This window comes from Rhinatrema bivittatum, chromosome 18 (assembly GCF_901001135.1).
Source record: "Rhinatrema bivittatum chromosome 18, aRhiBiv1.1, whole genome shotgun sequence".
Lineage (NCBI taxonomy): Eukaryota > Metazoa > Chordata > Amphibia > Gymnophiona > Rhinatrematidae > Rhinatrema > Rhinatrema bivittatum.
In genome coordinates, this window is record NC_042632.1 from 24,215,400 (window position 1) to 24,229,600 (window position 14,201).

Here is a 14,201-nt window from a genome sequence, read left to right on the forward strand (position 1 = left end):
TTAAAATGTCTATATATATGTCTATATATATATATATATATAGAGAGAGAGAGAGAGATTACTATTGTAAATGGGTAACAATGGAAATTAGTCACTATGTAATTCAATTAAAATATTCTGATAGTGTTAAATTAATATATAAAAAATTAAAACATATGAAAAATAAATTATAATTACTGAATTCTCTGACAAGGTTCACGACGTGATTCCCCCGGCACAGCAGCAAATGGCTGCTGTGCCGGGGGCCTCTAGTCCAGTCCTGTCCTGGACCGCCCCACCCCCATCCCACCCCTTTTCTTCAATCCCAGGACTTATGCGTGTGACCGGGCCTTTGAAAATTGGCCAGGCGCACACAAGGCTCGGTCATGCGCGTAAACCTTTTAAAATCCAGGCCATACTGAAATCGATGCCTTGCTAAAGTTTGGGCAGAGAGGCCAATCTTTGTGCATGGCAAATTTCTTCAGTAAATGGTATTTATTAGCTTGCTCTGATGCAATAGAGAATACCTGTAATGATGTCCCCCTGAAGCAGAAATGCACTTTCAAAACATGGTTCCCTGTCAGGGTTTTTGAATGGGGCATTGAAGCATGTTTTTACACAAGATACATTGGAAACAAGTTTATGCATTATTGTGGATGTGTAGCATTGTATGGGTATAAGTTCACTTGGTTTCACATTTCAATTTACAAAAATCTTTAGTGAAGATTGACTTGGAAATTGGTTTCAAAATGCCAAACCTTTGACATCTTGGGGCATTTTAGGAATTTTCTTATGAGAAGCCAACTTTTGTGAAGTGCTTTCGCACTTTAGTACATCAGCCTTGAGTTCAACAATGTGGTGATCAGACATAGTACAGAATGCTGGGTTTGCAAATCACCCTGAAAAATGTTTTTAGAGAGAAGCTGCCATACAAAGCAAAAGCAATGTCTTAAAAAAGAAAATGTAAAGATAAATGGAATTAAGATATTGTTTCTCATTCATTCTAATCTGCATTTCCTTCCCACTGCTTCCAACCTTGCATTTGTTGTTCAGGTTGTATGTGTGTTTGTGTTTAGTTCTCCCACTGCCTCTCAGCCAGGGTTGGTGCATCCTAATAAGCAAACTAGGAGGTTGCCTAAGGCGCCAGCCATTAGGGGGCAGCGAAGAGCAGCCAATTGCAGCCAAGAGGAGTAGAGACTTGGTGGGCTGCGAGCAGCGGAACTGGGCAGGCCACGAGCTGCACCCATCCTGCTTGCAGCCGAAAGAAGCAGAGTCTCAGCGGGCCATGAGCGGTGCTTCTATCTGTGTGTGTGTATGAGAGGGATTGAGTGTGTACAACAAAGCAATGGTGTTAGTGAGAGAGGGAGGGAGCCTATGTAAGGGTGCATGTGTGAATAAGACAAGGAACCTAAGTGTGTATAAGACAAGGGTCCTGTGAGTAAATGAGTTCGGGGCCGGAGCTGGGGATTGGATCGGGGGGGGGGGGCGGAGGGGTGCAAGGCAGAAGGTTCGCCTAGGGCGCCCAATACCCTTGCACCTTCCCTGCTCCCAGCACCACAGTCATGCCACTGTTAGGAAACAGATACATTTATACTCCTTTAAGGTCAGGTGAAAGAAGAAAAGTTCATCAATGGACATTTCTTCGGAGATTAGAATATTTTTGTAAAGAATAGGTCACTTTTTAATTTATTGAGAATACTTGTAAGTAGACATCAATGATTAATGAATGCTAAATTACACTTCAAATCTTAGGACATACTTAAGAAACTCACATGAATAGAATTACCCTCTACCTACCCATCTCCTTCTGCATTTCATCTCCTGCAATTAATCTCTTGGATTTCTTCTATTTTGAATCCCAACCTTTTTCCAGAGAGAATCAGAGAGAGAGAGAGGATCTGCATGGAAGCAGCAAAGGAACTTTTGCAGTTTCTTGCTATTTTTTCTCTCTTGCAGAATGACCATCCACTACTAAAATAAAAATATGGAGAAAAAAAAAAAATTTAGTTCACGAAAGTGCATTTCACTTTTGCTGTATTGGTAGAGTTGTGCAATGCTCCATATTGGACAGAGAGCACTACAGGTCAAGATTTTGATGTGCTTTGACGGGCCTTCTGGGGACTGTACTGAAAAGTCAGGGGTGCTGCATAATGGGAGTATATTTCAAAGACTTATATGGTAGTTGTGAATGTAAAATCAGCATATACACGTATAGGTAGCCTCTATACACAGAAAGCACATTTTCAGAGAGTAGGAGTATATGTGTACTGACTCTGCTGCACAGAAATGTAAGCACATACAATGAGTCCATTTTGAGGGCTTCATGGGGTGGGGTTTTGTACATACTCATTTACATACAGTATTTTATAAACAAAGTATGCATACACATCATCGACTGATGTATACCCGTATCACACTTATGAAAATACTTACTTGTGCACTTACTTCCAAACATCAGTTCATTCACATCTTCCACCACTTACTCCAGACCCCAACTCAAAAAAAAATCAGAAAAAAAATCAGGTTTAATTTCCACAATTTGATTAGCAGGAGTAAAAAGCATGTGTGCATACATAGTGTGCATGCTACAATTTAACTCCCACTCTTAGGTTTTAGCAGGTGCATGCTAAATAGTACAAGGAGGAAACCATGTTGTGCTATTTAGTGGGAACTCGCCAAAGCCTCATTTGCATCCAACATTACATCATTTGCATGTGAGTGCATGCTATTTTTAGCATATATCTGGTAATATCTTTGAAGCCCAGTTTAGTGAACCTTCTAGGAATTTAGGAGGTAATTTTAAAAGGAGTTACAGATGTAAATGAAACATACTATTGTAGCAATTTACATGCATAAAGGGCACTTAATGGGCCAGGTTTTAAAAACTACGCGCGGGTGTAGATTTGTGCGTGCAACCCGGCGCGCACAAATCTATGCCCAATTTTATAACATGCGCACGCAGCCGCGCACATGTTATAAAATCCAGGGTCGGCGTGCGCAAGGGGGTGCACAATTGTGCAACTTGTGCGCGCGAAGCCGTGCAGCCTTCCTCCGTTCCCTCCAAGGTCACTTCGATTTCGGAGTGGCCTCTGAGGGAACTTTCCTTCCGCCCCCCCACCCACCTTCCCCTCCCTTCCCCTACCTAACTCGCCCCCCTAGCCCTGCCTAAACCCCCCCCCCCCCCATTTCCTTTAATTTTTAAGTTGTGCCTGCCTCTGGGCAGGCGTAGGTTGAGCGTGCCGGCACGGCCAGTCCACAATCCCGGGCACAGTGACAAATGGCTGCTGTGCCTGGAGGCTCCGGCCCCGCCCCCACACCGCCCCCTTTTTCAAGCCCCGGGACATACGCGTGTCCCGGGGCTTGCGCACGTCGCCAAGCCTATGCAAAATAGGCTCGGCGCAAGCAGGAAGCTTTTAAAAGAGTTACGCGCATATATTAAACGCGTAACCCTTTTAAAATGCGCCCCAATGTGAATATCCTATGGACAATTCAATGGCCTATATTGTAGCATTTTTCAAAAGGGCATATTAAGGGTTAACATTGCACATAGACCACATCATGTTTAGTAATTAGTATTTAAGATAAGTACAGCTACAGATAGGTTTTGTTTTTGAAACAGTCAAACAATAGTAATATTAGATTTTTCATTCCAATGAAATGGTAAATAATACAATCTTGAGTGCTTTAATTTGAAAATACTTGCAGCCCATTGCGAGGCAAGAGGTATCAGATCAAGATTTTATGGCACTTCTACGTTCTGATACCATTTTTGTGGGTTAGTTTATATTTAGCTGGATTCAATATTTATGAATATGGATTATTTGGCATCTATATTTTTATGATTTTTAAGTATGAAATTTTCAAAAGCCCACTTATACGGGTACAGTGGATTTACACATATAAAACCCAATTTTAAACATGCAAATGCTTTTTAAAATCAGGCCCTAAGTGTTTTGCAAGATATATACTTATACACTTTCAGGCTAATGTTAAACAAGCATGCACCCATACATGCACCTATCGGCACATGAGCGAAGATATGCTGGAATTTTAAATTGTGTGCACAAGTGAATATAAGAACATAAGATTTGCCATACTGGATCAGATCAAAAATCCAGCAAGCCCAGTATCTTACTTCTAACAGTAGCCAATCCAAGTCATAATCCCAAGGGGTAAATAGATTCCATGCTGCTTATCCCAAAAATAAGCAGTGGATTTCTACAATTCCACCTTAATAATGGTTTATGGACTTTTCCTCCAGGAATTTGTCCAAACCTTTTTTGAATTCAGCTAAATAGCTTTCACTAAATCCTCTGGCAATGTATTCCAGAGATTAATTATGCGATGAGTAAAATAATATTTTCTCTTATTTGTTTTAAATGTATTACCCAGTAACTTCATTGTGTGTCCCCTGGTCTTTGTACTTTTCGAAAGAGTAAACAACTGATTAACTTTTACTCGTTCCATTCCACACATTGTTTTATAGACCTCTATCATAGCTCCCCTTAGCCATCTCGTCTCCAAGATGAAGAGTCCTAACCTCTTTAGCCTTTCCTCATAGGGGAATCATTCTATCTCCTTTATGATCTTGGTCTCCCTTCTCTGTACCTTTTCTAATTCTGCTATATCTTTTTTGAGATATGACCAGAACTGCACACAATACTCAAGATGAGGTTCTACCATGGAGCGATACAGAGGCATTATGATATTCTCTGCTTTATTCTCCATTACTTTCCTGATGATATGTGCAAACATATGATTTAAAATATAGCTACCAGTCATAAGTATGCTTCCAATTTTAAGAGATTACTCTAACAAATCTGCTTTGCGTATCTTTCCCTAGGACTTTGCCAGCTTTAATGCACCTACCTAAGCGGATTTTACAACATGCTCCTGTGAGGGACATTCCAAGTTTTCTAATTAGCCCACCAGTTTGTCCAGTTATCATCAAGGTCTTCCAGACCATCTGGTTCTTCATCCTGAATGCCCCCCAGTTGACCTGGACCCCTCACCCTATTGTGTAAGCCCTAAAATGTGAGATCTCATCAGGAGCAGCAGTAGTTATGCAGATAAACCTGCGTGTGCTGTGGTTTCTGGTTTCAAAATGTGGAGTAACGCGCATATGTGTTGGCCCCGCCATTAAATGCACATACTCCGCCCCTTTTCCATCCCTTATTTTCATGCATGCATGGGTACATACGTGTGTGATTCGTGGCTTTTTAAAATCCACATTGCTTGTGCACGGCTCACATAAGGTGTATGTGGCCATTTCTGCTTTTAAAATTGGCCTATTTCTTTTTAAAGATGCCCCCAACTCCACCCCAGTCTGTCTTTCTTCAGTGCACATGAAAGTACACCTGAAACCAGGTTACATGCATATTATTTTGCACACTGAGCCCGGGTCAATAGAACAGTTATATGTGCATAAAAGCAGGTGTCATGTGTAAATGACTTTGAAATTTACCCTTTCCGAGCACTGTTGGGGTAAAGAATGATGTACTGAAAACTTTGCTCTGTGAATGAAACTGTAAGCTCTGTCCTTAATCTGTAGATTTTCCTGCAGGCATAGTTTATCAAATTGAGGTCATAATTTGCGAACATAAGAGCGCTTGAGACTGATGGCAAAATAGCAATGTCTGATAGAATCAGGCACTTTACCATGTTTCCCCTAGTTCAAGGCTTTTTTTTTCATTATTATTGTGATCTAAAATCGATAAACCCCAGTTATGGTAAAATCTCCAGATAAAGTGTGGGCTTCACATTTGCAATCACTACATGAGAGCTTGTTTTTACCTGTCTTTAGTACAAACCTCAAAATTTGGAGAATATTCCCAGGGTAGGTTATATCCTAAAGTTCCCAGCATTTAAACTAATCATGATTGATTTTTAACTAAATTCAACAAGCCAGGCGTGAGGATTGGATGGCTCAGGGGAATAGTCAGTCTTAGTGAGTCTTTCATCTCTTGGCCTCTGGTTTTGATCCATGATAAGGTGGCCTCTGTGGGAAGGAATGGTGGGTCTCACCCCAGTCCCATGAGCAATAGCCAAAACATTACAGAATAAATGTAATGTTCTGTAAGTTTGTTTGATTCTACTGCATGTGCAATGAGTTTTACTGTATTATGATGATTTTATGATTGTTTTATTGTAATCCGTGCTGAAAAGTGTCTCGGCGGTGGAGGATTATAAGTATTTTAAATAAATAAATAATATATACACCATAGCTGCTGTGAATTCTGCTGCGACATCTCATCACTGACACTCAACAAGAATATGAGAGAGAAAATAAGATAGAAGAAAAGTGATTGTGATTTGGTTGCTTTACTTGACGTGGCTGCAAAAACTCACTGGTGAAGTGACAGAGACACTTAAGAGTACTAAAAGTCATTCTCATATGGCAAATAAAAGTAAGCTGTAAATATTCCAATTTTTGATTTGAACCAGGTTGCGGCAGACTCAGAAATCTGATGCTATACAAGTCAAATCAGAGATGAAAACTGACACAAGCAGCTTGCTGTTTCCTACACCTGACTGAGTTTCCTATGGATTTAAATTTTTCTTGGAATTTCTGTGCAGAGAGTCAGAAAATCAGAATTAATGTTCCCCAAGCTTGTTAAAATATTGATACATCAGACTCAACAGGTTGGGGTTTTTTTTTCTTTTTTTAAGATTCTAACATAATGAGTTGAAAGGAGACCAGAAGGTTTTGGTTTTTTTTATCTTGCCTTATTCTAGTTGCCTAGCAGCTCTCTCTAGATGATAGTCAACAAGAAGAGGAAAAAAAAATAATGTCATCTGCAGCCAAGTCTGCAATAATTGAAAATAATAACTTCCTGATCTCAAACACTTCATTCTTTTCCTGATTTTTATTGCTCCAGAATGGTCAAATGAATTTTTTAAAACATGTTTTGCCAGTACTGCTTCTTGAAGAGTTTATTTTTCAATCCACTGGACTGGTCAGAGTTGAAAATGCCATCAGACAGGAGTCAAAATAGTACAGGATTACACCTACCCTCATTGTCAAGCATTTAAAACTCAGAGATTGCGATAGCCCAATGGTCCAGTGGTAGTGCTGTATGTGAGAGATTGGATTTGACTGATTCTGATACTTGGACCATCTGGGGCTGGGGATGATGCAGAGACATTGTCCACTGTACCCAGTAGGAAGGAGATCCAGCCATTGCTCAATAACGTCACCTTGTGAACAAAAATAAACCCATTTTTATCAATGCTGCCTCCTAAAGATTCTCATCTAGTGTAAACTGCATCTGCAGAGTAAATGATCCACACATTACTGGTCTCCTTATGCCTGAGCAAAGGGAAACCACTTTCTTCCTAAAGGTTTTCATACCCGCCTCTAAACATAATTCCTCTGCCAACACATCCCAAAATGTTGGGCCTACTACAGCAATTATTATATGAAAGGAAAATGTATACACGCCCCACCCCAAAAGAAAATTCTACGCGCCCCACCGGAACAATTTTTCTGCATAACCTAATACATACAACTCCCACCCAAAAAAATTAATTGTTTTAAAACGTTATGGTGAGATGCTGCTCATATCTCAGATCTCCTAAAATGAACTACCTCTTTCTTTCCTGGAGTGAAAAAACAAAAACTGCCTCAGTCAAGACTCAATCAGGACTAAAACCACCAAGGTCCTCCAGAGGACTCATATTCCCACGGGGCTTCAGTATTAATTCTTCCCCTTCCGAATCTCTCTAAAGTGCATTCCTCTCTCTTCTCTAACGTATATTCTTCGCCCAACACAGATATGTGTTTTGCCTTAGTGGAACTGAAACAGAAAATCATATATGAAAAAAATCAAATTTAAAACAAAAAACATTCCCTTGCCCACACACAAAGACTGCTGCATGAAGCAGTTCAGCCCATAAGATCAGATCTTCCACCAAACTCAACCCTACCAAAACAAGAAATGACAAGAACAACCAAAAACTTCAAAAACAAAAAAATCTGAATTCTGCAGTAATGGTAATGGGTTACTTGAAGAATCTGTAAGGCCAATGTACAAAGAATTGCATATATAGAGTAGTCAGTAAAAATGCTTGCACTATCGTCCGAAAATTGGGAGGGAGTAAAAGCAACTTCAAATCTCTTAATAGGTGCAATTTATAAAAACCAGCACACACCACCACTCTAATTTGAAGGATACAGTTTAGCTTGGAGTCAATAAGTACTCCTAAGCCATGCATACTCTTTGAGACAGAGTTTGGAGTGCCCTCAATTTGAATGGTCAAAGGGACCTCAATTAAATTCATGCTTTGGATGAGTATGATTTCAGTTTTCACAAGGCTAGCTTATCATAGCTGAGCCATTGTTTCATGTTATTCATGCAGCTGGAAATTGAGATTGAAGTATCAGACCAAGATTCTTCCAACAGGATAACAAGGAATGGACAATAAAAAAAGAGAACATCATAGTGCCTCTGTATCGCTCCATAGCGCAACCTCATCTTGAGTACTGTGTGCATTTCTGGTCACCACATCTCAAAAAAGATATAACAGAATTAGAAAAGGTCCAGAAAAGGGCAACCAAAATGATAAAGAGGATGTAATGTTTGGCCAGCTCTGAGATGGCCCCGTAACTATCCGCAATCACTACAGGACACTGCTAGCCCCTTCCCGATGCCAATGAGACTAGGACGCCGCCATTCTGCTCCAGCTCTGGTTCTCCCTAGGCATGCATGCATGCCGCAAGATGCATCTGAAAGGCCCCACGGTGGGAACTCTCCTCTGGCACTCTCCTGTGACCTCAGCCAGTCCAGGGGATTTAAGAAACAGTTCTGTAGCAATTCAATGCCTTAGCAACAGGTCCTCCTGCCTTGCAGTCTGTTGCTTTCTTTCTGTGCCTCATTCTCCTGCCTGGACTCATTGTCTTGTCCTATTCCTCTGTCCTGCCGTACCTCCTTGTCTTGTTCCTGCATTGCCCTGTCTGTCTTGGTCTGATTCCGTTCTGACCTCTGCTACAGATACTGACTACTCTCTTGCCTGCCACCTGCTTGAATTCCCAGGAAAAATAAAATAAAAACTGAAAACAAAGGTTCCTAATTATGGTCCACATTGGGCCTTGTGTTTGACACAGAGGGATAGTAGAAAAACCTAACTACACATTCCAAGGTGCATTCACCTGTGAGAATAAAAATCATGTGGCTTAAAAGATTTGTGGTAACCCAATTGAATATATATGACTTGCTTTGCATGCATTTGCATGTGACACTGTTAATTTGAATATTCTTCTTGTTAGATTAGGAATGTTTGCATTCATAGTACAGCAAGTATGTCACCATGAATACAAGACACAACATACATAAGAAGAGGAATACAATAAATTGCATCAATGTTTTATTTGCATTTTATAAACCTATCTAACATTAAAAACTATCTAACACACTCATACTATACTCATGCACTCACATTTAAAAACAAACATCTTCAAGAAACATGAAAATCAGAAATATTATCAAATAATTCACTTGTAATATAAAGTGCAAATGCTCACATCATATTTTAAACATTATACAATAAATCAACCAGCGAAGTCAGTCCTCAACGTATCCAACAAAGATCTTCGTTTCGCCAAGCTTATCTTAATGGCTTCATCAGGGATAGGACTGGTTTGAATGAATAACAGCTATCATCTCAAAATGTTAATGAGTGACACAACTGTAGAGCTTCGAAACTTCAATTTCTTAACAAGTTTTCCAACATGCGATCTACAAACCAAATCACATCATTTATCACATATCCCAAAAAAGGACTCAATAATATTCAACAATGAAATAAAGCATAAATTCACCACCTAATTAATTTAATTCATTTTAACGAAAGGACCGAAATATAAATGCACTACTCACACATTAGAATAATTGCCACAAGTTTGTATAATACAAGTTTGTATAATACAAGTTTGTATAATACGTTGAGGACTGACTTCGTTGGTTGATTTATTGTATAATGTTTAAAATATGATGTGAGCATTTGCACTTTATATTACAAGTGAATTATTTGATAATATTTCTGATTTTCATGTTTCTTGAAGATGTTTGTTTTTAAATGTGAGTGCATGAGTATAGTATGAGTGTGTTAGATAGTTTTTAATGTTAGATAGGTTTATAAAATGCAAATAAAACATTGATGCAATTTATTGTATTCCTCTTCTTATGTATGTTGTGTAGTACTGTGGTGAAGAGGTTCTATTTTTGTGTTGACCCTTGTGTGATTATACCATGAATACAAGAGCATGAATGTCAACTTAGCGTTCATTAAAGTATTTATGGTTTTTAGTAAATAGCCCCTTTAGTCTGTTGACATTTTTAAAATAAGTTTTAGTAGTGAAAAAATGAAATATACCTAAATTTGGAAGTATTCTCATGTCTGGAAGACATCATAATAACAATTTTAATATACCATTTTAAAAAATGCACATTGGAAGGTTATTACTTCCACTGTTACATTTTCAGATTTTGAATGTTAATATCTCCAAACTGAAGCACAGACTGAAAGTAAAAAGGGTTCAGAGTGCTTTACTGTAAGTCTTCTCTGGCTAGCTAGCTTCGTTTGTTATACTAGATCTGAGACATTTGTTTGAAGAATAACAAAAACTACTTCCATTGCATTCGAAATCCTGTGAAAAGTAAGGCCCCCTTCAGATCATCTCCCTCTCGATTTTTTTCATCCCTTGCCTTGGAGATAGAAATTTACCTGAGAAGTATAAAACTGAGAGCACACAACAGGGTACAGCCATGATCCATTTCTACTATAGCCACAATGTAAATCAAAGCATTGCCTTCAGGGGCTTAAGTCCGATTTCTGCCACCCGCAGAAAGACAATAGTAACCTAAAACCTACTTTACTTCACATTTTGTTTCAGCACTCTTTAAAATTCTCTTTCTACTACTTTTAGGTTACACTGAAGATTCAGTGAAACCTTTACTTTATGCTAATGATGGCTCAGATTTTTATGACAGAACTTGGGGTGGGGAAATTACATATAGACTTCATATATAAGATACATACTATAAAAGCCTCTCATATGGATAAAGAATAATGGACATTTAATTTAATCAAACGACAGAAGAATATGCTGAAATGGTTGGAATACTATGAAATATGTAAAGACAGTTTTCAGTGTAGTGGACCTGGCACTTAAAAAGTAAACATGCTTTGCGGACATTGGCAGTTGCCTGCACAACTGATGAACATAATTGGAAATGAGCCTGGAGCTTCAGTATTGCCAAATACTGATTAAGCTGGAATCTGCAAATAAGAGAGTAGATGCTAAGAAGAGATGAAGAAAAATGCTATATATATGAAAACCAACCACAAAAGATCTCCTAACCAAAGCCCTTTTACCAGCTCTCTATCACATGAGAGGGAGAAAACAGCATGTGATGCGACCAGAACATCCTGACCTCATTGACAAATCATCAAAAATTAGGTCCAACCAATGAACTGAGGGACACACATATAATGAGTCTCTCAGTTCAATGCAGAGGTGGACCCCAGTTTTTGACGAGGCATTCAGAGGAGTCGTGAATTCCTGGCCACATTACAAAACACCTTGCTTTGGGAGTGGTAAGAGGGAGGAAATTATGGGCATTTAGTAAGGCGCTAATTTGCACATTATATGGTATGGGGAATTAAACACTGAAAATAAATATACATATATAAATCAACAATAAAGAAATTTTTATATATACATACATATTTACATATATATGTATAATATATACATATATATATATATATATCTCCTAGAATCTTTGAATTTGTGCCAAAATGAGAAAAGTGCCTGAGTGAGTGTACACTGCCCATGGTAGGTAGGCATTGCCATTATCCTGCTCTCCAAATGGGTTTCACCAGTAGGCAGGGCGCATGATCACACAAAAGGACAGATGCCCAACACTTTCAATCATTAAACTTCCCGTAATAAGCTGACCCACATCAATTTCAATCCTTCAGTCCCTTCATATATATATTTTTTTCCCGCTCAAAAATCACACATGTAAAAGACACTGCACTAGGAAAATTGTTAATCTCTTTTGTAGCTGTAGAACAAATACAGCACAAGCAACCGCAGTGGCCTCTACCTCATGCTATGCCGTCAATATGCTTTTACCGGGCTGGAAGGCCACTTCTAAGAGGGAGTATGGAGCTCAGTTTCCATGCCCCCTCGAGTACTCATGGCAAATTTGGGTAAAAAATTACCAGTGATTCCATTTTATGCCAAACACATATATCCTAGTCTAAGATGACTAATTAATTTCTCAAAGACCATCGGGTGTTGATGACTTTCAGTCACCACTGACATAGGCTGCATTTGAAACAATGATCTACAGATGGATGGCTGCTTATTTCTCTGCCACCTAAGTATGGGCCACTGAGCTATCTGGCAACCTAATTTGTCAGAGTACTGCTTTAGATCCATATGGGAATCCGCCATTAAACATAAAAACTGAACTGTTGTTACTCCACTGGTTAGAGTAAGCCTCACATTGTTTTCAACCTGTGTCTCTGGTTCTGTGTGGTATGTAAACACACGCATCATTTTTCATTGTTACTCCTGTTGAAGCAAGCACACAACATTCACTTAGCACTGCCCTTACCTCAACAAGACAAGTGATAATGAACGTTATTTGCTGCCTAAATCTGCATGTCAAGCCATTTTCACTTAGCATATTGTTTTAATCTTCACGTCACAGTCTTAAATACTCCAGATAATTCCAATACTACGTACTGCAACTTAGCCCCAAAAGGGATGATTTTCAAGCTGTCTGCGATGAGACAAAAGACTATGTGCATTTTTGACCCCAGGCTTTGCGGCAATTCCCAAAGTGAAAGCATGCTTGTACTTTTGATTTGAAATGTGTGATGGGTAAATAGTATAAGGTAAATTTTAAAAGCAGGGTGCGCGCCAAATCTGGAGATGGAAGCGCATCTAGGACATGTGCATGTCCACCATTTTAAAAGGCACCCACAAGTCCCGAAGCACAAATATCTCAGAACAGAGAAAAAAGGAGCATGGTGTGGGCGGAGTCAAGAGATGCGTGTGCAAGTACCTTTTGCTAAGGCATCTATGAGGGGTTTAAGGGGTAACTGGGGGAGGTGGGGTTGGAGGACTTAGCTCTAAACTGGACAAACTGATGTTTTATTCTAAATCGCTTAAAAATGTTGATAAGCGATACATACATTTTTTTAAATAATTAATTGATTAATTGAGTGGTGGAACTGGTCATGGTATGGATTCATGCCTGTTATAAAACTCCCTCACTTTCATGGCTCAAATCTGACTTACGCTGCTGAGCGCACACAAGATTAAAATTAGGTGCGCATGTACAAGCGCCTAGGCCATGTTTTTGCATGCGCGTGTATATGCGTGATGTTATAAAATTGCCGCTTCTCTGGGCGCTCGCTGATGCATATGTGTATGCATATGTATATGTGTATATATGTGCGCTCACACGCACATATATACACATATACATATGCATACACAAGTGACACACCGTCCCCTGTGTGTGTCACTTGTATCTGCTTTTTCTGCGGGTAGACGTTCACTGGAAAAGTCGTGTGAAGATTTGAAAATGCCATCCGCATGTGCACTTTTCCTCCCCACCCAACCTAACCATGTCTCCAGGAATGCCTTCTCTCAAGGAGCTGAAAGTCCACATGTTGTGGAATTTTATCTGCATTGAGGGCCAGCAATATTCAGCCAGCTGATTAATATGGGTAAAATGCTTTCTCTGTAATAAACCAATACTCAGAATCACCACAAAAATACAAGTGTAACCCGAAATCTCAATATATAAACTATACACCTGGATTTATGTGAAAACATGTATTTTAAATGATATAATAAGTAATCCTTCAATAATATTCCGTATGCACATTAACTGAATAATCTGTTTATATTAATATCATCCTCAGCCTCAATATCTTACTTTCCTCCCAACGAGGCCGCATTTCGAACGGTGTCCTTCATCAGGGGATGTTACTCGTTTTTATACTGATGAGCCGATGTATCCTCCATTGAAATGACACTGTTCGAAATGGGGCCTCGTAAATTGACAAAAAATGTGTGATATATTAAAAATAAAAAATATCAGTAGGAGGATGGTGGGTGATAGTTAATGATTATATTAACAGCATAGCGCCTACAACCCAAGGTGGTGATGGTTCGCTCTTTTATTTGAAACTATCAA

General features: G+C 39.2%; 1 long non-coding RNA gene across 1 annotated transcript in view; it reads right to left on the reverse strand.

The window, feature by feature from the left end:
• Positions 1-1,806: 1,806 nt before the first annotated feature.
• The window catches only part of LOC115079926, a 138,800-nt gene continuing 126,405 nt past the window's right edge, over positions 1,807-14,201 (reverse strand). Inside the window, exons 8-9 of the long non-coding RNA XR_003853448.1 lie at positions 2,413-2,474; positions 1,807-1,950 (exon numbers count right to left, since the gene is read on the reverse strand). This is a non-coding gene — a long non-coding RNA (uncharacterized LOC115079926). The remainder of the gene's footprint in view (positions 1,951-2,412; positions 2,475-14,201) is intronic.